Source organism: Peromyscus maniculatus, chromosome 6 (assembly GCF_049852395.1).
Source record: "Peromyscus maniculatus bairdii isolate BWxNUB_F1_BW_parent chromosome 6, HU_Pman_BW_mat_3.1, whole genome shotgun sequence".
Lineage (NCBI taxonomy): Eukaryota > Metazoa > Chordata > Mammalia > Rodentia > Cricetidae > Peromyscus > Peromyscus maniculatus.
The window spans coordinates 58,067,202-58,095,022 of NC_134857.1; the positions used below are offsets into that span (position 1 = coordinate 58,067,202).

Genomic DNA, 27,821 nt, shown 5'->3' on the forward strand with positions numbered 1-27,821 from the left:
GGTTGTAGATTCTTCTTTGAATTCTGGGAGAAGGTTCTTGACACTGGATCCTTAAAGGCCTTTTTTAGGTGGTTACCAAGAAAAATGGCCACAGCTCGTAAGGCTTGGATTATCTAAAGAACCCCACTAACCAACAAGTCCCCAATGCCCTATTCCTGTCACTAAACTTTTAACTTGATAGACTGTGGTGTCTGAGAGAGACATAGTACTCCTGTTATTGAATAACTCCATTTAAATGTTTTATATGTGCATATATGCAGTAGTTTGGATAAAAATGTCCCCTGGGTATTTCAGCTGTTGATGATGAGTTGATGGCACTCTTCCAGAAGGTTTAGGTGGCATAGACTCACTTGAAGAAATATGCCACTGGGGGAGAAAGCTGAGATCATACAGCCCCTCTCTGTTTCTGGTTTGTTCTTTGCTTCATTTCTTTATATGTGTTCAGAAACATGATCTCTAAGCTTCCTCCTCCTCCTTCCATGCTTTCTGCTCATTGCCTGCTTCTCTTCCATATTGTTGTACTCTTACAGCTCTGGAAACACAAGTAAAAATAAAGTCTCTAGTCATTAAGTTATCCATTGGTGCAGTGTTTTACCAAAGGAAGAGAAAACAAGCCAGTACAATATTTATGTATTTTAGCATGCTTGTACAATAGTAGGTCTTCACTGGCTTTTCCAAAAACTTTCAGTAGTTAGTTATTCCTTGTAATATATCCTCCTCTGTAGCAGGAATCTTAAAGAGTCTTATTAATAAAATCAAACCTGGAGCCAGGTATTGGGGTGAACTGGAAGATCAGAGAACAAACCACAGCTAACCTTACCTGGTCAGCTTCTCAGCTGGTCTTGTTTCCTCAGACTGGAAGTTTCTGTGTCCTCATCCCAATGGCTCTCAGCTGAACTGCTGCTGCTTCAAAGCCTGAAAGCATGAAGTTTAACCAGCCACATGCTTCTAGTTTCTGGTCCTCACGGCTTATATACCTTTCTGCTTTCTACCATCACTCCCTAGGATTAAAGGCTTGCTTCCTGGGATTAAAGGCGTGAGTCACCATGCCTGGCTGTTTCCAATGTGGCCTTGAATTCACAGAGATCCCAGATGGATTTCTGCCTCTGGAATGTTAGGATTAAAGGTGTGTTCTATCACTGCCTAACTAGTGGCTTTTCTGTTCTCTGACCCCAGATAAGTTTATTAAGGTACACAATATTTTGGGGAACCCAATATCAACATACTCCTCTACCCTGCTTTCCTATCCTCACCCCATTATCATTCTTACTATATTATCCATCATTCTGAATCATACCACCTGCATTTTTTCACTTCTCTTAAAATTCCCCCAGCTCATTGACATTTACTGATTTATGGCCTTTTATAAGTATTTCAATTCAAATATACTTATTTAAAGAGTAAGATCTAATAACCACCTATAAAAGAGAATATGAGGTGTTTGCTTTATGGGTCTATGCTATAACATTCAAAATGATTGTTTCCAGATCCATCTGACAATTTCATTTTTTAACAACAGAATAATATTCCATTTTTGTTACCCATTTATCACATGATAAACACATATAGACTGTTTTCATTCCCTGGCTATTGTGGATAAAACAGCATTGAAAATGAATGAGCAATATTTCTATAGCAAATTACAGGAAAATTAGATATGTTCTAAAAAGGTATGTATCTGTATCCATGGGATTGATTTGTTTCTAGAATTTTGCACAACCTCCATACTTTTTTTACAGCATGCACAATTTCGGTACACATTGCCAAAATCAGCAAATAATTGCTCTGCCTTCCTCATACCCATGTCATAACTTGTTGTCATATTTTATATGTTGGCCATTCATATTGGGATAAAATGAAATTTCAATCTAGCTGTAATTGACATTTATTTGATGTCTATGGATGTTGAACACTAAGGGACATGCAACCAGCAAACTTAAATAAATAAATAAATAAATAAATAAATAAATAAATAAATAAATAAATAAATAAATAAATAAATAAATAAATACTTTATTATCATTGTGGTTATTATTATATATTTCTTTCTTTTTTTTTTCTTTCTTTTTTTCTTAGTTTTCTGAGACAGAATTTCCCTGTGTAACCAACTTGGTTGTCCTGGAACTTTCTCTGTAGACCAAACTGGCCTCAAATTGATGGAGATCCACCTGCCTCTGCCTTTGAAGAGATGGGAACAAAGATGTGTGCCACCACAACCTGGTAATATTTAACCTTTTAAATTTCTTCTTTTTATAACTCTCTATTTAGTTCCCCAATTTTGAGTTGAATTGATACTTAGGGTTTCATTTTATTATTATTGCTGTTATTCTTTGTATAGCCTAGACAGTAAGCATCTGTCAGATGTATAGATAGTAAAGATTTTCCCCATTTTCCCATTGCTGTCTCCTTGCTTGATGGATAGTGATCTTTGCTTTTTAGTTTCATGAAGCCCCATTTGTCAAGTGTTTGTCTTACAACATGATTTACAAGTGACCTATTCAGAAAGTTCTTTCATGTATCTATAAGTTGAAGCTAATCATCTACTTTTTTCTCTATGAGATTTAAGGTATCAGGCCTCCTCCTGAATGTCCTAATCCCTTTAGATTCAAGTAGTAGAAGGGTTAAAGATAAGAATATCCTTTAATTTTTCTACTTTTACCTATCCAGTTTCGGATAACAATATTTGTTGAAGATAATGTCTTTTTTTTCCAAGGTGTATTTTTAGTTGTCTCATAGAACTATTAGTAGGGCCTGTATGTGGGTCCTCAGCTCTATTCCATAAATCAATGTGTCTGTTTTATTCAGGTCATTGCTCTTTTATTGCTATATTTCTGTTTTATAAATTGAAATCACTGATGGTGATCCCTCCACTACTATTTTTTTCTGTCCAAGACTACACCTGAAATACTGAGTCTTTTGTACTATGAAACTTTTTAAGATTCTAATTTTTAATTTAGATAGGGAATTTTCAATAGAATTTTGAAGAGAATTGTTTGGAATCTTGAGATTACTTTGGGTAGGATTACCAATTTTCCAATATTGGCACTACTTTCCATGAGCATGGAATGTCTTCCCTTCTACTTTAAAAAAATGTTTATTCAGTGTCTTAAGGTTTTCTGCGTTATCATGAACTGGTTAATTTTGTTAATTTGAGATGCTCTGGACTTACCCAAGTGACAAAATTCTGAACATGTTAGTGAAGAAGTTTCTTGATTTGATAAACAGAATTATAGAATGTCCATCCCAAATAGATATGAGTGGCACCATTCAGGTTAATCTTAGACTGAGAAAAGCTAACAAAGTTACCTGAAAGAAATGAGAATCTCATACTAAAATATATTTACTTAAAAAGAATTGGGTAGTTAATTAAAGAAGTTACTAAGATCTGTGCATATAATTTTAGTAGAAAAAAAAGAGATTGTTCCAGTACAAATGAGGGGGGAGTATTAAGAAATTTAGATTAATTTAGGCAAGATTTCCAGAAGAATATTGAGTAAAATAGAAAATATAGACAGTTGTGTTTTTCCTGAATTTAGTGGATTTTTTGTTTTCATTATTAATATAATGCTATTTATAAGTTTATCGTATGTTCACACTATTTGTTCTTTTGAGATATGTTCCTTCTATTACAAGTCTGGAGAAAAATGTTAAAACTTTGAGAACTGAGGCAGTAAAATGGCTACGCAGGTGAATACCCATACTATCAAGCTTGATGATCTGAGTTTGATCTCTCAGACACATGTTATAGGAGGAAACTGACTCCCACAAGTTGTCCTAGGATCTTGACATGTGCACCATAATATATTCATATATTTACACAAACAAGCATACAGACATATACACCACATGCTTGCACTTATGCACATGCACACAAAAATATAATGAATGTTAAAAAGAACCTTAAGAATTATAAAATTAATATGGAAATATTAGTGGCTTCCTATAGACCAATAACAAGCACACTGCAGAGGGAATTAGGGAAATATTTCTATTCACAATTGACTTAAGTAAAAATACATAGGAATAAACATAAACAAAGAAGCAAAATATCTCTATAATGAAAACTTTAAGACATCCATGAAAATAGCTGGAGACATGGCTCAACATTTAACAGTGCTTATGTCTTTTGCAGAAAGCTCAGTGTTCAGTTCCAAGCATCCACATGAGACATCACACAACCACCTGTAACTCCAATTCTAGGGAAGCCAATACCTCTAGGGCCCTGAAGATGCTGCAGTGACAAAAGTACGTGTGTGCACCCAAGGAGATGCAAATACCTATGAAACCCATGGGTTGGAATAAATCTTATTGTGAAAAGTGCTATACACCAAAAGCAATCTAAAGATTCCACTCAATATCTACATTAAAACTGACAGTGTCATTCTTCACAGGTATAGAAAATCACAATCTTAAAATTTTTATGAAAGAACAAAGGACACTGGACAGTCAAGGCTATACAGATTTAAAAATAACTAATTCAAAAAATCCAAGTGGAAAGAAATGCTTAAATCCAAATCCAAGCAATGATTTAAAATTATACTATAGAGCCACCATAATAAAAATGGTGTGGTATTGACAGGAGTGCAAGCATAAATTCAATGGAGCACTATTGAAATTCTCAGCAAAAAACAGCTGCACACTTGTCCACATAGATACACAAAGATATACACGGGAATAAAGGCTTGCATCACCACAACCCAGCCTGACTGAATATATTTTAACAAATGAGGAAGCAATATGTGTTTTCATTCACACGTAGCTCTTTACTTCTGCTTTTACATTATGTGTCGCATATTTTTGTGGAAGTGAGTTTGTCACATGTCAGTGAACTAGAAAGAGCTCAATGAGGGCAGTGGGGAGCAATCAATGGAGGGGTGAGGAGAATGACAGAACATATGTTCTATGAAAGTGAACAAAGTTAATATTAGGGGTGAAGGGTCAACGTAAGCATAAGGACCAGGGTGATGGAGGAGAGGATGAGGTGGGGAGAGGACTTGCAACCAAGTATGTGCTAATGAAAGAAAGTAGACAAAACATGGAGATGAACCAATCTTCCGGCATTTTTCACCTCATGAATTAAAGAATATTGACATTATGGGGAGGAGGGACTCATGTGAGGCAATAAGAAAGCACACAGCAACACAGTCCCCAAACTGCCAACTGATTTTCAAAAGGTGCCAGACTTACACAAACACATAGACTCATAAGCCATCTTCACAAAAGGTCATTGCATATTCTTTGCAGATAAGAGAACAGTTAAATCCTAAGTTAGAGAGCCCACAGTGATGTTGTAATACGTGAAGGATTTTACCCACTTCTGCTCATTTGTAAACTAAATAGACTAGCTTTCCAGAGTAATAAAGGGGGTGCACTGGTTTCTGGATGGTTTGTTTTTCTACAAGTTATTGTACAAGGATTTGGTACAAAAAAAGTGTAAATGAGAGAAAACAAGAACACTGAGTTCTATGTGAGCATTCTGTGTCTTTTTTTCTGTCCTTTACCTATTCAGATCATCAGAAATTTTATTTCTCTCAAGTCAACACACTTGGTTGGTTTAAATTTAACCTCCTGTATTTAGTATAACACCATATGACTACAAACAACACCTACCTTTAATTTGAAAAAGACACATTTTATTTCCCGCTGTGTTTTAACAGTAACTTTTCTCATTTCTTTAAATTCTTCTAACATTATATAATGGATTCTAATTCTGAAACAGTTCCTTGGGCTAAATTGCTCCACTTCTATCAAGACATAGCCTCCTCTGGGTCACCAACTAATTATCCTTCCTTTGTGTCCAGTCCCAAATGAAGCTTTCGATCCTCTAAAAACCAATTAATATCATTTTCAAAGACGTATGCATAAATGAAAGGCATTTTAACACTGATAACAGAGTGAGAACTTCTATAATGAGAAAGCCCCTCCGTGTACTGATAGCATCAATTTTACTCCCTGCTGTTTTTTCATTGTCTGTTCAAAGTGTCCTCTCCAAAAGAAAAAAAGAGAGAGAATGACAAATTTAAAAGATAAATAAAAGTGGATTTTCTTTTTTTACAAATGAGAGGGGTGTACAATCATTTAAACTTTACTTTGATTCATTGGTTCACTCTAATAAAACTCTCCTTCAAAATGGCAATGTTCTGTTGCCTAAACATGTATATTAGAGTGAATTTTATTTTGCTTTTGTTTCTCCAGGCTGACATAAACTCTATTATTCAATTGAAAGTTAAAATAAATTCTCGTTAAATTGAAACTATTTCTCATCTATATCTCAGTTGTTACATTTTCTAGCAAAGTAGAATAATACAAAGGAAAGACAACACATAAAACATTGGCTTGTAGTATAAAAATTAAATTTCAATCCCAAAGATGAATACTTGAATTAATTTTGTAAAACAAAACCCATAATTCCAGCATTTATTTTAATGTAAAATATTAAGATTACTATATACCAATAACAAAAATTCTTAGTCTTCATATGGAAAGAAAGGAGAAGCAGCTACATGACTTTCATTTTTATTTTTGGCAGTGTACATATATGTATGTATTTGTGTGTGTGTGTGTGTGTGTGTGTGTGTGTGTGTGTGTGTGTGTGTGTGCGTTCCAGTATTCAATGTCAACTGACTCTCTTTAATACTGTTCATCCTACTCATTTGAGACAAGGTTTCTCACTGAACTTAGAGCACATTGATTAGTCTAGACTGGCTGGCTACTCAGCTCCAGAGCTCTGCTTGTCTCACGCTGTGCCCTCAGCCCTGGGATAACAAGCTAGTACCACCACTCCTGACTTTGATACTGCAGATCTGAACTCTGGTCCTGGGCTTAAATGACATGCGTTGTATCAACTAAGTTATCTACCCGAAACACAGAGACACATACGCACAATGGTGTTTTGAAATGAAATATCTTGATCTCTAAATGTTAATTAGAATTGAATATTTATGGAGATATTTCTGCTGCTAAATTGTAAAAACATTGACATGACACCAAGATATTCTTAACTGTCAAAAATAGAGTTAATAAACAAAAATGCCAGCTGAGCTCAAAGTTCTCAATGTGACACCTCTAAATTTTAAAGATGATGACTAAGATCATGGAAATCAAAATAATAAAATACAGTATATTCTCTGTTTTTTTTTTAGAAAACTGAGATGTCTAGAATTACATTAGAATAAATTGAGCCCAAAATATTAATATGAATAAGGCATTTATGTAAAAGTAACTACATATCACTACCACTGTCTTAGTATATTTCTCTCCCTAGGCCATTTTTTATGCTACAGCATCTATTTCCATGGATTTTGATGCTTCTCTAAGACTTTGCTAGATCTCCTCCACCCTGAGGTCTGGATATAGTCCTAGCTTCTTTCACACACCAATTAATGCTCTGTCTAGAACGCTTTTAGTGTGGGAAAGCACTATGCTCATGTCAACTGTGACATATGCTCATGGTTTTTTTTTTTTTTTTTTTTTTTTGTGGATGGTGTTCTCTGCCTGGGTTCCAGAAGAACTAAGAGAGATGCATTAACAGAATATGAGTACTCTGGGAATTTTCATCATCAGGCATTGACAATGGTTTGATCAATGTTGGTAAGACCTTAAAAGTAAAAGATGCTACCAGAGAAATAGTTAATAGTTTGTGCTAAAGGAGCTCAATAGAAGACATAGAAGAAATTAGTTTTTCCCTCCTTCATGACAACTAAAAACTATTCGATGTTAAATAATGGGTTAGTGAAAGATAAGGGGGTTTTAATCATTCAGTAGAAGTATGTATGATGTAATGCCATGTGTCTGAATATAATAAAGGTAAGACACAATTAAGAGCACATTGGATCCACAATCAACATTTTCAATTTTTACCAGTTGTGTAGGTGGTCAAGCTTGCATTGTAACATGGGTTAATAGAACACAGTCCCCCAAATGTTGATCTCTTGGAAGAAAGTATGATCATACTTACCCTTTGAACTTCTCAAGGATGATGTCAATGAATACTAGTTTATGGGTAATCCTTCAAGAAACACAACAAACGGTATGGCTGGCCAAAATGCCAGGCATAACCGGCTAACCATTTATTACATGCAATAGCATTGTTCTTAAGTACAGACATGCATACTGATTTAAGTACTATTTATGTATGCTTTCATGATTTTTACATGGAATTGAATGGTTAATTGTGCCCCCAAACAATAGGGATCAAAAGCTAAAGTATTCAATATGCAAAATTTTAAAAAATTACACAGTGATTTGACATTTCCCCACATTTTGACTTGAATTCAGAGTTTTCATTAGAGGAGAAAATGACAGAACAATTAATAAAATTGTAATTTTATGACATTTTGTAATATTTTTGTCCTGATATAAACTATCCTGATGAATTAATTTATGGAACATGAAAAGGTGAGCCATAGTCTGTTAATTGCTATAGTTAACAAACATTATTCTTTAAATAATCATAATCCATGTTAATAACTAAACAACATATCTCATAATTAAAACTAATATATATGCACTGAAAGAGGAAAGAGTTTCTGGAAAGATGACTGAGCAGTTAAGAACATTTGTTACTCTGGCATAGAACTAGGTTTTAGTTCCCAGAACCCTCATTGTAGCTTACAACCACCCATAATTACTATTCCTGGGGGGTCTCATGTAATCTTCTGGTCTCAACAGGCATGGAATACACATGGTACACACATGTAACCCACAGGCATAACACTCTAACACATGAGAGTAGATAAATAAATATTTGTAAACTATTAAAAGAATTCTCAAATTAAACACAAATGTTCTAAATACACCATAAAATAATACCTTATAAACCATTACGACTCTGGACTAACATCTGTCAACAAAAGACAATTTTTGATAATACACACTTAAATGCCTTTAAAAAGTTAAGCAAATACAATTTGTTAAAAAATTTAGACACTTCTGTGTAATGATTCACATTCAAAGCACTAAAATGTGAAATGTGCTCTCATGAGCCATAGAAGTGTTCATCTGTGTTCATTGTTAAACAGCTTTCTTCTACAACTAAATAAAAGACACACTCATTTCCTGCCTTGCCAAATATCATAGATAAAATATTTATTTAATGACAATACATTGAGTAGGTCTACCAAAGCATTCTCAAATAAATACCTTAAGAAACATCAATTAAGTATGTCATGTGATTTCTTGTTAATATTTAGCATAGTTCCTGGAAAGCACTCTTGCTTATCAGTAAAATTACTCATTCTGCTGACATCACATCATTAAACGCAGATTATGAGTTTCAGCATAAAATAACTTGATTTTTTATCCTTTACTTTATGCATGCATACTATTTCAGTGAATTGTAGCTTGGATTTCAGACCAATTTTGGTTTGAAAGACTTTCACAAAATTAAGCATCACATTTTATATCCACCCACAAACGTCAGTTCAGTAAGTGGCTTCCAGAGATGTCTTGATATCATTTAGTAAATTACAAATAGACAAAGCATAAGTGTATGTGTGTATATATATATATGTATACTATATATACATATCTATGTATATTTAATGTTTGTGTATGTATCCCTGTGTAGGCAGAAGTTTCTCTCCCTCCTGCCTGATCCCAAATACCCAGCAGTTGCTTCCCAAATAATTGACTCGGCGCCTTAATATTACTTATACGTGGTCAGCTGATTACTAACTAGCTGTTACACTTAAATTAACCCATTATTCTTATCTATGTTTAGCCACATGGCTTGGTACCTTTTTTCAGTCCAATATTCTCATCTTACTTTCCCTGTATCTGTCTGGAGACTCCTAACTCTTCCCTTCCTCTTCCCAGAATTCTCCTAGTCTGTCACTTCACCTATATTTCCTGCCTGGCTATTGGCCAATCAGCATTTTATTAAACCAATTTGAGGGACAAACCTTTACAGTGTACAAGTGCATTATCCCACAGCATCCCTGGGTATACATATGCGGACATATACACATATATATGCAATACCATAATTTTTGAAATTATTTTAAAACAGTATATATAATTTTAAACTGATACAGTTATCTTCCTAATTTCAGAGACCTTTTATTTTAAGAAGTAATCATAGATACATAAATTACTTCAAAGATACCACAGCTATGGTGTAAATAAAGATGGGTGAAAGCTGTATTTTCAAAAGTACTTCCTGAGCCTGGATTTAACGTAAAAATCACACCAAAATATCCCCTACTATGTGCAATTATACACTAAATGCACACTTACACACACACATAATTAAAATTAATAAAAATCCAAATGAAATATAGGTATTGTAAAATATTAAAGTGCTTTAAGTTACTCAGAACTACAAATATAATAATTAATATACAATTAATACATGTTTTAAAGAGGAAAAATATGCTTAAAAATGATACTTAAGAAAAAAAGAAAAGAAAAAAAGGAAAATATCCCTATTACCCAACTACTTACACCATATCAGTAAGTTAAATGAAGGTAAGATGCAGATTAAACAACATTCCAATACATAATTTTATGGGGCTAAGTTTAATAAATTAGTAAATTCATCTGAAAATAACAAAACAGTTTCAGTAAGGACATGGTAAAATGAGAACTAAAGTAGCGATTTCCAACCTGGATGACATCCTCTGATGTCTATTTCACACTTGATGATTCTGTTGCTTTCAAATACCCGAGTTTAACTTTTTCTCTGGAGAATTCTAGACACAGATCCTCCTCAATCCTCATCCTCAAACTTCCCAGACAGAAAATGCAGATTCATTCTCTAAAGGATGAGGGTTCTGACCTCTGCATTGTTGAAAACATTTCATAGTCATTCCCTTGCTGTTAGCCTGAGGGACTCACTCTTTCCTCTCCCTACACAGTCTTCCCCTCCCATCCCGTAGCTCAGTCGCCTTCGATTTTGTTGAGCTATTACTTCTTCATCAATTGTAGTCTGTCCTCAATCACATTAAGAACAGCCTAATTATGTTCTGACTAACACACCTGCAAATGCATCCACTGTGTTTACTCCAAGATTAATGTAGCAGATTTTTTAATTTGGACAAAAATTTCAGTACTATGATTTACAATAGTTTTCTAATCCATTCCACTGAAAAAATAATTTTTAGTGTATTGTGGTTTGTATTTATGTATTAATCATGAGCTCCAGGCTTTTTTATTCTTTTTAGTTTGTAAGTATTGGGTTCTTTGGTGGTGTTCAGGCAGTGGTTCTTTGATGAAATACTAGAAACTTGAATGATAAAGACATCTTTCCTTTGTGACCTACAAATCAGTGAATATTTGAAAAGAACTTATCCTATTTCACGAACAGAATCTAATGACTCCTATTATGTTCTTTATGTTGCTTTTGCAAACCATTTAATTTGATTTCGTAAGAAAATTGAATTACACATGTACCATTTAATGTTTACTAAAAATAACAGACTATTATTACCTATTGTTAAATATAATATTAGGATATATTATTATTTGCTAAGAAGAAGGCTTCCAGACGCTTCATATAACAGGACACTCCCCTGAACGCAATGATAGCAAAGCTGTCAAAGCACCTGTTGCTGTTGCTCTGCCTCCCCTCCCCCCCCCTCACTGTAGTTGTTTCGTCTATTGTCTTACATATTACTGTTGGGAACATCGCTTCCTCAGCTCCTGTTATCCCAACCTCATGGAACTCTCTGGAAAAGTTAAAATAGCTCATTTTTATATAAGATTACAATTTTACCATGTAAAAATACATTTTCCTTTAGGTATCCAAACAAATATACCATCTATTTTCAAATGTAAGTTTACTCGTGGCAAGTAAAATATGATAACCATGATAAACATAGGATAGATGTGGTGGAAGGATGAACTTACCCAAGCTCCTTACTCCTCAAAAGTGAATAAACAGTGCTTTTTTAACCAGGGTTAAAGTGCAGAAAGCCTTTTCAGTGGGTGCTGTGAAGAACCCTATTTGTGCTCCTTGAACTTCTCCTAACATTCTTGCTGTTATGATGGGTCAGTGCCATTGCTGAGCCAAGCCTTTCGGACATGCTGATCAAGGCACCAGGTATGTATTAAAGACCTCAGTGCTAGCTGCCTATTGTCAGTTAGCTGAGCTTCACCAACAAACTCACAGAGTGCAATAAAACTGTGCAATAAAACTTTAACCTACCACACATTTACTTGAGACTATACAGTAGCAGATAACTGGAGCATCTAATTCATTTTCAATGCACTTCTTGGCTTGGTTTGTGTTCCTCTCCTCAGCCAACATCAAGACCCTTTTGTTGAGTGCTTGTATTATTTAATACCTCTTTATGATAACTAAATCTCTCCATCCCTAAAGAGAGAGCTCAGAGTGACTTTAAAACCATGTCACCTCCAACAGGAGCCATTATCCAAGACTGGGGGACTGGGGTATAAGAAAAGCAACCTGTCATAGATCAGGCTGAATCTGTCTATTATATAAAGTGCCCCTCAAAAATCCATGATTTCCAATATGACTTGCATTTGTGACTTATCAAGCTATTTTTTTTTTGTTTTGATTTTGATAGATTTTTCTGGTTGGATAAAATCTATTTTTAGCTCCCTTAAGTAAGCCAACATTAAAACTAATGAAAGCCTGGTAGCACTTTGAAACCCTGGGCACTAACCCACAACTGAGCCTGTCCTGACCTGCTACATACCTAACCAAGGTTGACATCAGGAAGCAGAGATAACACATCTCTTTGGTCCATCAGGACAGGAGGCTTCAGGCTTTAGTGAGATACAGGTCTACACGATTCCAGTCTCTTCAGAAATCAGTGTGAAATGGCAAAGGCATGGTAGACAAAGCTTTGATTCATTGCTGAGTAGGGTGATGGCATTCTAGCCCAATCAAAAGTCATTTTAGAGAGACTTTTTCAGGTTCACTTTAAACAGTTTCTTCCTGGGATGCAAGATGTTTAGTTTCTTAATACTTGGGCATATCTGTGCTTTCCTACATTATTTCTGTGCAGCTATATTTTTCTTTGGGGCACCAACTCACTTTCTAAGACATGGAGACTAATTATTAATTGTCAATGCTCTGTTTTAGGTAAAGCTTGTCCCACTAGCTCTTTTAACTTAATTTAACCCATTTATTTTCATCTACATTTATCTTTGGACTTTTTACCTTTCTTTCATTCTATATACCCTACTGTCTTGCTTCCTATGTGTCTGACAGGCTGGCTCCAGGCATCTTGCTGTCATCTCTTTTTCTTTCTTCCCCAACCTAAATTCCTCCTCCAACCTACTCTCCCTGCCCAGAAGTCCTGCCTATACCTCTTCCCTCACTTCTAGCTGTTCAGTTTTTATTAGACCAATCAGATGCCTTAGGCAGACAAGTTAAAACAGTAACACATCTTTCCATAGTTAAACAAATGAAACATATTTTTGCATAGATAAACAAATATTCTGCAACATTTCTGTGTTTCTTTGCCTGTTCTGTTTTTGTGTGCATTTCAATAAATAAATAAACTAATTACATTGAACTCTCTCTATATCCCTTGATCTAAAATTATTTTCGAAATTAAAAGGCCTTGTGTAGAATTTATTTTCAAATCTATGATAGCTGCCATCTTAGTAAGCCCCAAGCTTCTAAGGAGAGGCAGGAGAAGCTGAAAAATATAACTTTAAGTAGAATGAATAAAATTCTCTCTCTCTCTCTCTCTCTCTCTCTCTCTCTCTCTCTCTCTCTCTCTTACACACACACACACACACATACACTCAAACACACACGAACATAATAAAAACAACAACAAAGGGGAGATGATGATTCTATGTAAGCTTGGTAGATAACCAGACATAAAGATTTTCCTTTTCACTGACTCCAGAATGAAATTTTGGATATATATCCACACAAACAGGAGGGCATTTGAAAATGAAAAACAATAATGGTGCTATGTCTGTGATACAAAGAGCACCAAAGGTGCATAGTAAAGATTTCCATTAGTAAGTAGGAGAGAAATATAAAATAGGTTTAAAATTTGATTTGGAGTTTGATGGAGTTTGGAGGGTAGAGCACATATGTGCCACAATATGCTATGAGGCTCCAAGGACCACATGCACAGCATGTTCTCTTCTTCTACCATGAGGGTCCTAGAGATCACACCCTTTAATGAGAAAATTAGGGATGGAGCAAGTTGAAAGCACATGACTCTAAATTACATGTGAAATAACTAGACATCAGAGATGGACACACAGTAAGATCCCTGAGAAGACTTAGAGAAAAGACAGCAGTCTATGGACAGAAATGGTTAGATGAACCATGACTAGACATTTGTCTGCTACACCCTTGAAACTGCAAATTTCCAGCCTACAAAACTGTGAAGAAAAAGTTCTGAGGCTAGGTTACTCATGATGCAGCATCTCTATATCAATGTATCCTATGGTGGTTTCGAAAAAAATGGCCCAAAGAGTGACATTATTATTAAATATGGACTTGTTGAAGTAGATGTGGACTTGTTGGAGGAAGTATATATCACTGTAGAGGTGACAGCAACAGCAGTGGAGTGGAGCCAGTGGGAGCCTAGAAGACAAGCTGTGTTGAAGAGACCCAAACCAGGGACCTGACCATAACGCTTTGCAGGAGTTCAGATCATGATTGAATCCCAGATAATTGGACATTGAGGTATTTATACTTTTGGAGTTTGATTTCCCTTATTTCAGATTGTAAGGGTGCCTTGATTCTTCCCTTTTGAAGAAGTTACTTAAACGTGATTTTTAAAAGAGCCTACTGCTGAAAGACTTGAACTTTTAAAAGATATTGTTTTTTTTTCTTGGTTTTTTGAGACAGGGTTTCTCTGTGTAGCTTTGTGCCTTTCCTGGAACTCACTTTGGAGACCAGGCTGACCTCAAACTCACAAAGATCTGCCTGACTCTGCCTCCCGAGTGCTGGGATTAAAAGCGTGCACCACCACCACCTGGCAGATACTGGATTTTTTAAAGAGACTGAAATTTTAATATGTTTGAATTTGTAAAGAATGTAAGACTTTTAAAATTACTTATGGATTTTAATATGAGATCTTGGGGAATGATTAAGAAAGGAAAGATTGTGGATTAATAGTCATGCGTTTGTGTGTCAAGTTGACAGGGTGTCAGCTGTACTGTCTGATTTTGGGTATCAACTTGACCAAAGACTGACCAAAGATCCTCATCAGAGAGGTAGGATCCTGAGTTGAGGAAATATCTCCATCAGATCCAACTATAAGGCATTTTCTCAATTATTGATCAATGGGGAAAGGGGCAGCTCATGGTTGATAGTGCCATCTCTGGGCTGGTGGCCCTGGGTTTCCGAAGAAAGCAGACTGAGCAAGCCAGGGCAAGCAAGTCAGTAAGCAGCTCCCCTCAAAGGCCTCTGCATCAGCTCCCACCTCCAGGATCCTACCCTGTTTGAGTTCATGTCCTGACTTTCTCCAGTGATGAACAGTAATGTGGAAGTGTCAGCTTTTTTTCCCCCCTCTGGAACTTGCTTTATTGTCATAGTGTTTCATCACAGTAAAAGAAACCATAACTAAGAAATGTCCCTTCTTTGGAAGACGGCTTGGGATGACTCCACTTTCTGCTTTGCATTCCTCATTCTCTTTCAAGTTTATGTGATGCATTATTTGTCATTGAATCCCTACCCCAGTGTCTGTATCTGGGAAAAATTAATGGTAACTAAGGATTTAGGGTCTTCTTTTGTGGCACAGGAAAAACTCAATGCTGTATTAGTGATAGATTTTACACTGACCTCACTTAACCAAACAATCAAGTGTGCCATCTTGACTCATCTTAAGCATCAATAGCTTGTACCTGGGTGGTGCTATTTTCTGTTTGGTTGTTGTTACTATAATTAATTTGTATTCTAAGCTCATTAATAGTGAAACATTCTTTCATGATATCTTCATTTTGTTTATTTTACTTTACATTTCCATTCCTTTAGATATTTCCAACAGTAATGACTGTAGTATTATCCATTGACAACCTAGATAAATTAGTTGGCTTTGACTGAAAGATTATGTGCCAGACCCAGTGTGAAATATTCCCAGAAGTCATACATGCTAAGTATTTCATATTTACTCATAATTCAATATGGTACACTCATCATAAGGTAGGGGCTTATCACAACTGACCTAATATTGGGAAACATTATACATCTTGCTGTCTGATTTTTTTTTCTGATTTTTGTGAGCAAATCTTTTTATTGCCCAGTTTCTCTTTGTAGTCTTCTAAACTTCATGGGGAGTTATCTGATACTAATTTTTAAGACGTCTACCTTTGGTAAAGTATATATAAGCTTTTATTGTCTTAAATCTATAAAACAAAAGAGTCAAAAAAGTTAGTTCTTTCTAGGTAAAGAATAATTAATTAATATCATGCCATATATGTTCATAGATAATCATCTCCTTGACATCAATATTTTGTATTGTGTTAGCATGTTCATTTGTATCACAAAGCATTAAATAAAGCAATAAAATGTCTATGTCCAGACTTCAAATGTCCAATAGTTATTATTGTCTAAAATGTTATTAAAAACCATATGTTTCTTAGTCTATTTTGAAGTACAAATGGCAGATCTTAATTTAAGAAAATGCTAATTCCCTCCTGGGTTTCACACTCCTGAATGCTTAAAGGAAGTTCCTTGTCTATGTATCCTGCATAATGGGTGCTAACAGCTTAGATGCAAGATTGTAAAACATCTGTAGTGAACTTCTGCCCTCCAGGGTTTTACCAATGTGCTGTAAGCCTGTATTCAAGATCTCCTCCCTCCTTCAATAAACGACATTCAGCATAAAAAAAAAATTGCTTTGGAAAAACACTAAAAAAAAGAATTGCTGTGGTCATGGTGTCTCTTCAAATAGAACAATAGAAACCCAAACTAAGACACCATGTAAGTCCAATGACCTTGACTCAGAATTCATATAAAAATGGAAAGAGAAAACCAACTCCATGGGGTTGTCCTCTGACATCCACACATATTCGCTGTGACATCCATATGCCCACACTCACATCCACACACACCAACAAATAATAAATAAATACTTTTAAATTTTTTGAAAAAAAAAGTGTTATGTTTTAGTGGCAGAGCACATGGCAAAATATACAAGACCCTGGGTTCTTTCCAAACACCAAAATAAACCCAATTTAAATGTGAGCAAATAGTTGAGTATTCAGAAATTGAATAGTGGAATAGTTCTTTTTCCTTGATCTTTATGTTAGTTGAAAATAAAAGGGTTTCTGTGTGATAAAAATGATGACGGAGCATACATGTTCCCTGGGAAGAAAGGGTCATTTGCAGCTGCTATCGTTTTTTCCAGTGCCACCTCTGTCAGTGAAAACAGTTTTGGTCATGGCTGTAACTTCATTCTGGGACAGCTGGTAAGAGTTTCAACTTCTACTTTAACTTAGAAATTGAATCTACTCTTTGATTTTGAAGTGATAGTCTGTGAGCAGCTGATCCAATATGTCCTGTTAATAACACAACCATATTGGTGGCATTCATCCACCCTACAAAAGTTTGTAGGATCTCAGGGTTTCAGAGAAGAAAAATAAGGTAGGACCATACCCCAAGTACATTTAAGTATTCAGTGAATAATAGTATGTATCAAACATCCAAACTCACCCTACAGTCCTTTCTTACTGTCACACTTGTATAATAAATGCTTCTTCACAGATCTGGAAAGAACAATACTCAACTTCATATGGAAAAACAAAAAACCCAGGATAGCTAAAAGAAACCTGTACAATAAAACAACTTCTGGAGGCATCACAATCCCCGACTTCAAGCTCTACTATAGAGCTACAGTAATAAAAACAGCCTGGTATTGGCATAAAAACCGACATGTGGACCAATGGAATCGAATTGAAGACCCTGACATTAACCCACACACCTATGGACATATAATTTTTGACAAAGAAGCCAAAAGTGTACAATGGAAAAAAGAAAGCATCTTCAACAAATGGTGCTGGCATAACTGGATATCAGCGTGTAGAAGGCTGCAAATAGATCCATATCTGTCACCGTGCACAAAACTTAAGTCCAAGTGGATCAAAGACCTCAACATAAATCCAGCTACTCTGAACCTGCTAGAAGAAAAAGTAGGAAATAGTCTTGAACGCCTTGGCATAGGAGATCACTTCCTAAATATAACACCAGTAGCGCAGACACTGAGACAAACAATCAATCAATGGGACCTCTTGAAACTGAGAAGCTTTTGTAGAGCAAAGGATACGGTCAACAAGGCAAAGCGACAGCCTACAGAATGGGAAAAGATCTTCACCAACCCCACATCTGACAGAGGACTGATATCCAGAATATATAAGGAACTCAAGAAATTAGACATCAAAAGGACCAACAGTCCAATTGAGAAATGGGCTTTAGAACTAAACAGAGAATTCTCAACAGAGGAATCCCAAATGGCTGAAAGACATTTAAGGAATTGCTCAACTTCCCTAATCATCAGGGAAATGCAAATCAAGACAACTCTGAGATACCACCTTACGCCTGTCAGAGTGGCTAAGATCAAAAACACTGAAGACACTTTATGCTGGAGAGGATGTGGAACTAGGGGAACTCTCCTCCACTGCTGGTGGGAATGCAAGCTTGTACAACCACTTTGGAAATCAATATGGCGCTTTCTTAGAAAATTGGGAATCAATCTCCCCCAAGATCCAGCTATACCACTCCTGGGCATATACCCAAGAAATGCTCAATCATACCACAAGAGCACTTGCTCAGCTATGTTCATATCAGCATTGTTTGTAATAGCCAAAACCTGGAAACAACCTAGATGCCCTTCAACTGAAGAATGGATAAATAAATTGTGGCACATATACACAATGGAATACTACTCAGCAGAGAAAAACAACGACATCACACGGTTTGCAGGCAAATGGATGGATCTAGAAAAAATCATCCTGAGTGAGGTAACCCAGACTCAGAAAGACAAATATGGTATGTACTCACTCATAGGAAGATGCTAGATGTGGAACAAGGATGACTAGACTGCTACTCACATCACCAGTGAGGCTACCTGGAAAACGGGACCCCAAAAAAGACACGGAGAAATGGACAAGATCTACATGAATAGCCTGGTCATGAGTGGGAACAATGAAGGGCGACAGTCGAGGGAAAGAGTGGGAGATCCTAGCTGGATCAAGAAAAAAAAAAAAAAACAATTGTGAAATAAAATAAATTGAAATACTTAAAAAAAAAAAATAAAAAAATAAATGCTTCTTGAGGATCTATTACATTATAGATTTCACAATACTTGTTCAGTATTAAGTGGCTTCTAGAAAATGTATCCCTTGTTTCATTATGTTCCCTTATATGGCACAATTCCTCAGCCCTGTGGTATAAATACTCTAGGATTGGCACATGGCCTGGTAAACTGAAAAGAACCACTGTGAAGAAAACATGTTGTTAGATAGCTTTAGGCAAATTTTAAATACAATTATAAATAGAAGACAGTACTGTGTCTCTGAGTCATCAAATTCTAGGAAAAGAGAACAGATCTTAAAATATGTTTCAATACTGTTTTAAATGTTAAAATTCTGAGAAATAGATCATACATAATAAATTATAAGATATGTCAGATTATAATTCCATTTTTATGAAATATAGTAAGCTCACAGTAAATATGCAATTATAGACAAAATATACTGGGTGTAAGATGCATAAAAGCAACTATCATACATAATATATTTCATTTTATGCATTTATTATATGAAGTAACCCTTAAATTATAAATGGATAAACTGACCTCCCATTACTCATTACTTTTATCATGTCATATGAAATATATTTATTAAAATGACAGAATTTAATGTAGATAATTTAGTTAACAATTTAATTACATAATTAATAATATAATGTAAGGAAAATGGAAGAATCTGTTTTCAAATTTATTCTGTATTCTTAATAAAAGATTAAACAATCAATGGCTTATTCATCACTTAATAACTTTGCTTTGGATTATGAAACAATGTCATGAAATGGAGGGAATGGAGCGTTAACACACATTACTCTACCATCACACAGGAATAATGAGGACTGTGAAAATTCTTGTACAACTTGTGCTTTCTTATCTCTTTTCCTAAACAACCATCTTTATATTAAAAACTGGACTTCAATAATCTTCATAATTCCTGCCACTTGAATTTTAGATTAAATGAACAAATTATATCAACCTGAAAAAAATTACAATGGTGGCTATTTGAAATATTTTTTTCTCTGAGACAATATTACATTTTAACTCACTATGTACCAATGATGTCTTGGAGATCCTATTGATTCTCCTTCTATAACCTCCCAAGTGTTGGAATTACAGGAATTTTCTACCACAAACCACCGATATCCTGAACAGTCTGTAGCCCATTTATCAGCTTCTAAGTTTACTCTATTTCATACTAGGTGAAATACATTAGAGAGTTCAAAAGTCTCAGTTGTGAATTCTTATTAAATCACCCAGAGGTCAATCTTTGCTTAGGTCTGTAGATAACAACTGGAAAATTCATGTGCTGAAATGAAATAATTAGTGTGGTGATATAAAGCGAAGGTGTCCTTACAATATTGTTAAATCATAAGAGCTCTTTCCTGATGAGTGGAATGAAGGCATTTTTACAGACAAGGTCATGTCAAGGAAGCCTTCTAGCTCTGCTGACTTTGACCACTGAGTATTTGTTAATAGTCATGATTCTGAAAATAAAGACCATGTGATTATTAGACAACAAATAGACCAAATGGATGTTGGAATCTCAGTTCTTAAAATCCAGAGGAATAAATTTCTGTTGTTTACTAACTACTCAGTTTCAAGTATTTATTATTGCAATATGAAATATAATAATAGTAATAATAACAATTATTTAATATTCCTATTTTTTGAATTTTTAAAAGAAAATTATGTTCTTTAATATAAAATTAGGATTACTATTTGATAAAATAATAAATAATAATACAGTGAAACTATAAATCTGAAATGTACAGTACAAATGTTTAATGCTTATATATATTTCATTATTAGAATAAATAAGGACACAATTGTTAAAATTTACAACAGAAAATCTCAAAGAATCATGGGGAGGAAAATAAAATACAGTACTTAACAATTGCATCCCTAAGAAGTTAGGTAAATGTAATCCACACATGCAAGCTACATCTAATGTTTTTAAAGTTTGTGAACTTTCAATAAGCAGTTTTAGAGTATAAGATACTCACCCTCCTTGGTATGACAAATTCTCCTAGGCATTATTCCTGGCTGTTTCTCGAAATTATCACTAGTTTCTTATATATATATACATATATATATATCACAGATCACATTTTAGTTTGGATGGTCCATCTGTATACAAGTGTACATATCTGCACACACAATGTATTTGCATCAATTAACAATGATTTAAAATTTTTCTCAAGCATCTCACTTCACTTTATCATATATCCTGCAAACAGCTCAACACACACACACACACACACACACACACACACACAATCTTTAAACAGAGACAGGTCACTGAGAACAGTGGAAAGAGACAGCAATGAGTGTGTCTAGATCCTATGAATTACAGCATAAAGTGTCAAGACCTTTCTATTTTGCTTTCATTTCCTGTTCCTCTATTTTCATCCATTATCCGATTTAACTCACCAGTGTTTCTTCATATGAGTGTTTTTTTAATCTTTTTTATTATTATTAAGAAATTTCCTATTCATTTTACATACCAACCACATATAAACCTCTCCTTTCTCCTCCCATCCTCCAGGCTTCCTCCTCAACCCACCCCCCATTCCCACCTTCTCAGAGGCAAGGTCTCCCATGAGGAGTCAGCAGAGCCTGGTACATTCAACTGAGGCAGGTCCAAGTCTTTCCCTCTGCACCAAGGCTGTGTAAGGTGTTCCACCATAGTCACCGGGTTCCAAAAAGCCTGCTCATGCATCAGGGACGGATTCTGATCCCACTGCCAGGAGGCACCTTAAGCAGGTCAAGTTATACAACAGTCTCATCTATGCAGAAGGCCTATTCCAGTCCTGTGGAAGCTTCACAGCTATTGTATTGATCTCACAGTTCACAAGTTCCCACTAGTTTGGTATGGTTGTCTCTGTAAGTTTCCCCATCGTGATGTAGATGCCCTTTGCTCATAGAAACTCTCTTCCCTCTCTTTGACTGGACTGCTGGAGCTCAACCTGGTGCTTGGCTCTGGATCTCTGCATTTGCTCTGCATCTGCTTCCATCAGTCACTGGATGAAGACTCTGTGATGACAGTTAGGGTATTTACCAATCTGGTTATGGAGTAGGCCAGTCAGGTATCCTCTCAACTATTGCCAGTAGTCTAAGATGGGATCATCTTTTGGATTCCTGGGAACTTCCCTAGCACCCTATTTCTACCTACCGCCATGATGTCTCCCTCTATCATGGTATCTCCTGTTCCAGCATGACCATTCTGTTCCCTTATGTTCTTATTCACCATCCCCTACCCTCCATCGCACCCCTCACCCCCAGTTTACTCATGGAGATCTTATCTATGGATTGCCCCAGGGCAATCCATACGTCCCTCTTAGGGTTTTCCTTGTCAGCTAGCTTCTTTGGAGCTGTGGGTTGTAGTCTGGTTATCCTTTGCTTTATATCTAGTATCCACTTATGAGTGAGTACATACCATGTTTGTCCTTCTGAGTCTGAGTTACTTCACTCAGGATGATATTTTCTAGTTCCATCTATTTGCTTTCAAATTTCATGATGTCATTGTTTTTTTAGTGCTGACTAGTACTCCATTGTGTATATGTAACACATTTTCTTTATTAATATTCCTATCTTCATTTGTAGTACCATATTATTAAGTGAAAGACAAGGAAGATGAGAAGGCAGCAGTGATCTACTCTTATATTGCACCCAAACTGAGTCATCTGACTCATCTTCAGTTCTTAGTTTTTAATCTCTTCAGATGCAAGAAGCAAGTAAATTTTTCATGCAAAATGAAGTTTATAGTGGTCCCCTTTGCTGTTTTGTTAACTTTCGTCATGCTCAAAGGACTTTGAAAGATTTTAAAATTATGCTCTTACTAAAAATACATATTATTAATAAATAGAAGCATTAAATATTAGTAAGTTTTAGGATACTTAATGTGATATAGCCAATGATCAAATAAATAAATACATAAATAAGAGAGAACATTGTTAGTAATCTTTTAAGGAAAATAATTAGCTAACAGAGCTATTGTGTTAGTTTTATTACAGGATTCACTTCTCAAAAGTTTTAAACTAATGAAGGAAAATGGGGAAATTTATATGCAAAATGATTTCATCAAGAACACCCCTAATAATATTATAAACAAAGGACAAATGTAACAGTTCTGCTAAAATATAAATAGACCTATGGTCTGAGTAAGATAAACCTGACTGGGGTGTAGGAAGATAAAAGACCAACTCAAAAGACTATAAAAAACAATGAACCTTAGAGACAGAATTCTGAGACACAGATCTTCACTGAGAATGAATTCAGATCCTGCCAACAAGCATAAATCAATAAAAATATGCTCACTTCTCAGAGCATTGTTCAAAGATGTCAGCCAATACGTTTGAATGAGTCAAGAAAAATTTCCTACTAAATGATTCACCAGCAAAGAAAAAAATTATTTCCCTACCTCCTACCTGAAATATCCTGAATCTGAAGATGAGGGATTTGCCCATTTAACAAAACAATCCTTTTTATTTTCATTTTTAAGTCATATTATTATGTAGGCCCTCAGCAAAGGATCATGCTGTCACAATGTATTTGGAAGATAATGATATGAATTTTTATTTGTAATGTGTGTTGAAACTAAAAAAATATCAGTGTCTACCAAATACAGTAAAGCAGGAAAGGAGAAAAAATAATATTACCTGAAATAAAACTGAAAACAGAAAACTCTTTGTGGTACGTTTCAAATGGTTGAAAATGAAACACCAAGAAAGATCAATGAACCGCACGGCAGGAGGGCTGTGAAAGCTAGAGGGCAACCAGGAACATCCCTGCAAGGAAGGAAAATGTACACAATGCTTCAGAGATACCACTGCAAAATCCCCAAAGGACCGCAGAACTGAACTTGACTATGGACTTTCAGGATTTAATACATTTCTTCTATCTGTAAAATAGCATTATCAAAAGGGTTTCATTTTCTAATTGACACATCAGGAAAATAGTATCAAAGGCTCCTTTCTACAGCAAAAGATTTTAATTTTCAACTCGATTTTTATATTCAGTTGGCCTTGGAAGTTGTATCCCACAGATCTTAGGTTTAATATTCTGCTGCTGAATTACTAAGTCTCATCATAATGAACATTTTCTTTTAGGGAAGCAGGGAAGACATTATTCTGTGAATTATAAAAGAAAGAAGATCTTCCCTGGTTCCTGCTTATTTAGTAGATGACACTAGTTCTTTCCTCTAACATGGGATAACCCAAAGGATTCTGAGTTTATTAAATGTCTCTGAGTAGAAAACAGTGATATGTACTAGGACTTGTTATGTCTTAGTTATACTGGGATACTGTTAATAAATTTAAATAATAATACTTTAATTAGGCTGGCAGAGAGTTTACAAAAGGTCAAAATTGATTTATTTACTGATCACTTACATGTGGAGGCATGTTTTAGTAGAGACAGGCAGAATAATGATGTGAAATAGAATATTTAAGTCAAATAAAAGTACATAGAATCATAGTTTTTAGTGATAGAATTTTAAGGTCTTAATAAAGATTACTGTAGAATGAATATACTTGAACATGAACCAGTACTAAATTAAAAAAGCTCTTAACTATTTTCTTACTGTGTTCATACTGTAGAATATGTGAGGAGGAGCATTTCCCTTAACAACAGTCAAGCAATTTGGTACATTTTGTCCTAGACTTAAGTTCACAGTTTGTAGAGGAAGAAAGGAGCACAGGTAAATTAAACACTGCAATGAAGGTGCATGCTGGGGAAAATGGTTGGAAGCGTTAAAGAGAAACTTATTGCTTTACACTGGGATAATAGAAACTGTGAGAATGCAAGCATTTTTTTAAAAGGAGAGAGCTTGAAATAAGTAGGTCGATGAAGAGGGTCCCTGCTCCTCAACTACCTGGAGAAGTGTTTTCCTGGGTCACCACAAGAGGTTGGTTCAAGAGGACTAGGCTCTCAGCAAGCTGGAAGTAGAACACAGAACTATACCTTGCCTTGGAGGAGGTGGGAATGGGGAGGACAGGGGAATCTGTGGTTGATATGTAAAATAAATAGAAAACCTCTTAATAAAAAAATACCAAAAAAGGAAGTATTGTCCATGCAATGTGGTTTGGGAGTCATAAAAATGAAGACTTGAAGGTGTCATGGAGTCTTGCAATGTCTTCCACAGTGCAGCTGAGGTTAGGCAATTTTTTGTGACAGGGTTGATGTCTCCACACAGAGGCCCTAAGAAACCATCTGTGAGGTTATAAAGGCTTTAATAGGGACCCCAGAATAATGTACGTTCTTGGACAACAGGATATGTGAAGGAAAGACATATGCTTGGTTTGAAGCTGGCCTAAGACAGAGAATGTATGTACAGAAGTCAGGATTTGTGAAAGACTGGTACATACAAACTCTTTGTAGTCCAGATGAATGCACTTATGAATGATGGGTACTGGGCATGGAGCTGAAGGATTTAATGTTTTCCCACTGGGTTTTAGTCTTGGAAGGATCATTTCTTGCTATGTCCTGCTCTTTTCGTTTTTTGGAACAAGATTGTTAGCTCTGTGATATGGAATATTGAGAATATGTAATTTTTTTCTTATCTACGGGCTCTCACAATAAAGAGACTGCCTTAACTTTAAGAGAAGACTTTGATTGGAGATTATAAATCATGTTGTGATTGTTAAAGACCAGAGAGATTTTTGAAGTTGTACTCAATATATTATTGTTCCCATCAAGATGATGAATAAGAAGGTGGAATATCACAGCTTAAATCTGATCAATTTGAATTGGAGGTTTCAAGCATATTTTTGATAATTTTCAGAGAAATACGTTTTAAACATACCTTAAAAATAAGTAAATGAGCTGGGCAGTGGTGGTACACGTCTTTAATCCCAGCACTCAGGAGGCAGAGCCAGGTGGATCTCTGTGAGTTCGAGGCCAGCCTGGGCTACCAAATGAGTTCCAGGAAAGGTGTGCAAAGCTACCCAGAGAAACCCTGTCTCAAAAAACCAAAAATAAATAAATAAATAAATAAATAAATAAATAAATAAATAAATAAATAATATTCTGTATGAATGTGGAAATGAAGCCTTGTCCTTTCAAAATTATTTTGGTACTTTGAAAATAGCAATTTATTATTTGTAAACCTACAAGACATTTTACATTTACTCATAGCATATGTAACCATGAGTAGTGAAGAAGATAGGCCCAAAGAATGAAGCATAAGTGAGATTTGGGGCTACAGAAACACATGTCGATAAGTGAACACTGACCCGTGAAATACTCAGTATTCACAGAGAGGAGGAGAGGGTTTACATTGAGGGACAAGGCATGTTAAGATCCTAGAATAGGAGAAAAAGAATCTTTGTTTTTTTAATAATATTATGTGTATGAGGGTTTGCCTGCATGTATGTCATGTGTTGCAAATGCATGTAGTGCTCACGAGGAAAGAAAAGGCCTCATTAAATTCTCTGGAATTGGAGTGAAAAACAATTGTGAACTGCTCTTTAGGTTCAGAGAACCAAACATGGGTGGATCCTGCAAGTACAACAAGTTCTCTTAACCACTAAATTATTTATCCAGCTCCCCCTTTTTTTATATTATAGTTACTTCTTTTTAAATAACGAATGTTATCACATCATTTACCCCTTTAACATGGATATTGCATTGTTATTAGTAATCTTTGGATCCTTTGATAACAGAACAATTTGGTTCATGCTTTGTCTAGACCTTCAAACATTTTAAACAGTATATAGAAGGAAACACAAATGCTGACTACCTTGATTTGCTCATTAAACTTTATGTGCATGTATACACAGGAAACACTAGAAATGTAAACAAATAGAGTAATAATGACTTTAACAGTAAAAGACAGAACAAAATAGCTTAAGCACTTCTAACTTTACTTATAATATACAAAGGTCTTAAAAGTGTCATCACTTCCTTCTTCACCAGAAGGAAAACAAAGAAACGGAAAACAAAAAGATTTGTGAATTCTGAGTTGTAGGCAAATACCTTATCAGACGTGGAAACCATGAGAACTGCACACTGGCAGGAACTTGTCAGGGATCAGTGTAATAAATGGTGCTGGCCGAATGAGAATTCATGGGGCACCAGTCCTGAAGAAAGGTGACGCTCAAACTATCCGTTTTTCTTCCACAGATCTTGCCTTTTGAGAAGGGTGGCTGAATGGCTGTGAGGAGAGGAACACATGACGTTGCTGGATGTGCTCTGATCCTATCAAGAATAAAAAGGTCACCTCCTATTTATAGGAGGATACAGTCCAGAACCTTTGCTATAGATAGAGGACAAGAACCCAGAGACACGCTGAGATTTCCAGTTAGGGTTTTGTGCTTGAGAACAAAGAATTGTACCTTTGGTAAATAATGGAAAAAAGTTGATTAAGTCATGAAAATGAGGATGTGGTAGTGAGCTGGGACAAAGGCATGTGCTTAAAACACTAGGCCACAAACTCATAATCCATAATAGGCCATTTACCTACCAGCTGCCTCTCTTTCATTTGAGTATCACAGGCCTTTTTCACACAGGCTTTGTTTATCATCCAGGTAAGAAAGGGTTGGCAATCTTCTGCCAAATGGCTCCTTTCATTTCTTCATCATAATGCAGCTTTCTCTGGTTCCTAATCTCTTGCAGTGTTCTTTATCCAACTATTTC

The 27,821-nt window shown here is 35.5% G+C and overlaps 1 long non-coding RNA gene across 2 annotated transcripts; it reads right to left on the reverse strand.

Annotated features, from left to right (window-relative positions):
• LOC143273740 (uncharacterized) lies at nucleotides 1-27,353 on the reverse strand. 2 transcript variants are annotated; one of them, XR_013051931.1, is made up of 4 exons: nucleotides 27,162-27,353; nucleotides 23,846-23,974; nucleotides 821-915; nucleotides 1-532 (listed from the first exon to the last, which is right to left on the reverse strand). It is a non-coding gene; the product is annotated as an uncharacterized LOC143273740 (long non-coding RNA). The 2 variants fall into 2 exon arrangements; XR_013051932.1 differs by lacking the exon at nucleotides 821-915.
• Nucleotides 27,354-27,821: the final 468 nt, after the last annotated feature.